Source organism: Schistocerca piceifrons, unplaced genomic scaffold (assembly GCF_021461385.2).
Source record: "Schistocerca piceifrons isolate TAMUIC-IGC-003096 unplaced genomic scaffold, iqSchPice1.1 HiC_scaffold_295, whole genome shotgun sequence".
Lineage (NCBI taxonomy): Eukaryota > Metazoa > Arthropoda > Insecta > Orthoptera > Acrididae > Schistocerca > Schistocerca piceifrons.
The window spans coordinates 85,001-87,500 of NW_025728510.1; the positions used below are offsets into that span (position 1 = coordinate 85,001).

Genomic DNA, 2,500 nt, shown 5'->3' on the forward strand with positions numbered 1-2,500 from the left:
CGCTGAAGCGTCGTGCCTATACTCGGCCGTCAGTCTGGCAGTCATGGCCGGTCCTTGCGGCCGGCCGCGAAGCCCTGACGAGTAGGAGGGTCGCGGCGGTGGGCGCAGAAGGGTCTGGGCGTGAGCCTGCCTGGAGCCGCCGTCGGTGCAGATCTTGGTGGTAGTAGCAAATACTCCAGCGAGGCCCTGGAGGGCTGACGCGGAGAAGGGTTTCGTGTGAACAGCCGTTGCACACGAGTCAGTCGATCCTAAGCCCTAGGAGAAATCCGATGTTGATGGGGGCCGTCATAGCATGATGCGCTTTGTGCTGGCCCCCGTTGGGCGAAAGGGAATCCGGTTCCTATTCCGGAACCCGGCAGCGGAACCGATACAAGTCGGGCCCCTCTTTTAGAGATGCTCGTCGGGGTAACCCAAAAGGACCCGGAGACGCCGTCGGGAGATCGGGGAAGAGTTTTCTTTTCTGCATGAGCGTTCGAGTTCCCTGGAATCCTCTAGCAGGGAGATAGGGTTTGGAACGCGAAGAGCACCGCAGTTGCGGCGGTGTCCCGATCTTCCCCTCGGACCTTGAAAATCCGGGAGAGGGCCACGTGGAGGTGTCGCGCCGGTTCGTACCCATATCCGCAGCAGGTCTCCAAGGTGAAGAGCCTCTAGTCGATAGAATAATGTAGGTAAGGGAAGTCGGCAAATTGGATCCGTAACTTCGGGATAAGGATTGGCTCTGAGGATCGGGGCGTGTCGGGCTTGGTCGGGAAGTGGGTCAGCGCTAACGTGCCGGGCCTGGGCGAGGTGAGTGCCGTAGGGGTGCCGGTAAGTGCGGGCGTTTAGCGCGGGCGTGGTCTGCTCTCGCCGTTGGTCGGCCTCGTGCTGGTCGGCGGTGCAGGATGCGCGCGCCTGCGCGGCGTTCGCGCCCCGGTGCTTCAACCTGCGTGCAGGATCCGAGCTCGGTCCCGTGCCTTGGCCTCCCACGGATCTTCCTTGCTGCGAGGCCGCGTCCGCCTTAGCGTGCTCCTCCGGGGGCGCGCGGGTGCGCGGATTCTCTTCGGCCGCCATTCAACGATCAACTCAGAACTGGCACGGACTGGGGGAATCCGACTGTCTAATTAAAACAAAGCATTGCGATGGCCCTAGCGGGTGTTGACGCAATGTGATTTCTGCCCAGTGCTCTGAATGTCAACGTGAAGAAATTCAAGCAAGCGCGGGTAAACGGCGGGAGTAACTATGACTCTCTTAAGGTGGCCAAGTGGCGGCGGTGTGGCTGCATCCGGACTTGGCTTTTCGAAGTGCGGTCTTGATGTAGTCGTGCTGCTGCTGCGAGGTGCCTTCCTTGGGTTATAGTTACAGGGAGAGTGATGCGCAATACATGGGCCTAGCCCTCTTAGCCTCTCCTCTCCTGCGGTCTTCTCCCCTTCTCGTGGGCCCGCTGATTTTCGCAGAGTGGAAGACCGCACCAGGGGCTTGGGGGGGTTACCAGCCCCCCCTCGCATTATCCCTTTATAGTTGGGGGCAGCCGACAAGAAACAAGAGATGGTGGCCCTTCCGCTGAAGGTGCCACCCCAGCTACCCCAGCACCTATCCGGCCAACCGGCCGTAACGAAAATGCGATAGTTTGTGTAGCTCCCTTTGCTTGCAGTGAGTGCCACCGCACTTTTACCACGAAGAACGGTCTCGGGGTCCATCGCCGCCGCCAACACCCTGCGGCCGCCAACGCTGAGATCGTGACGGAGAGGCATCGCGCGAGGTGGACGGAGGAAGAAGTCCTGTCGCTCGCCAAGGCAGAGGCCGAACTGTTCCTTGAGAGGGACGCCCGGTTCTTCTTTGTAAATCAAGAACTTACCAGGATGTTCCCCGACCGAACGCTTGAGGCAATCAAGTGCCGACGGCGGCAAGCTGCCCACAAGCAGCTTGTCCGCCATTTCATGGAGGCACTTGAGATCGGTCGGGGCGAAGAGCCGGCGTCCCGCCGTGGAGCAGCGAGCTCGCTGCCTGACGCGGGCGAGGCCGCTGCGCCGCCCGTCGACGCAGCCGAGGACTTCGCGGCCGACACCACCGGGCCGCCGCCGGAGGGGCCGACTGACGCCGCCATCTGGGAGCATCTGGCGGGGCTACCTGCTTCCGCCCAGCGTTTCTCTGCCCTGGATCGAGTCATTGGTCTGGGGCGGGGCACGCCGCCCGATGTCATCCTGGGCATGCTCCCGGATGCCCTTGCGTCGGTCGGGTCCAGGGGGGAGAGGTCGATCACCAGGACACAGCGGCCGCGCCAATCATCCAAGCGGCCGCCTGCCGCCCCGCCGCTGCAGAAGCGCAAGCGGCGCCGCTGGGAATACGCGCGCACACAGGACGCCTTCCGTAGGTCGCGTGCACGTTGCGTGCGCGGCTTGCTGGACGGCACCCTGCTGCAGCCGCCACCCGACATCCCCGGTCTGCTGGACTTCTGGGCGGACCTCTTCACGAAGAAGCCGATCTCCACCGCCGGCTTCATCCGTGACCGCCTTCTCCCGCA

At 63.0% G+C, this 2,500-nt stretch overlaps 1 pseudogene; it reads left to right on the plus strand.

Moving 5' to 3' along the window:
• Nucleotides 1-2,500, plus strand: part of LOC124744505 — a 7,959-nt pseudogene that overhangs the window by 1,652 nt on the left and 3,807 nt on the right.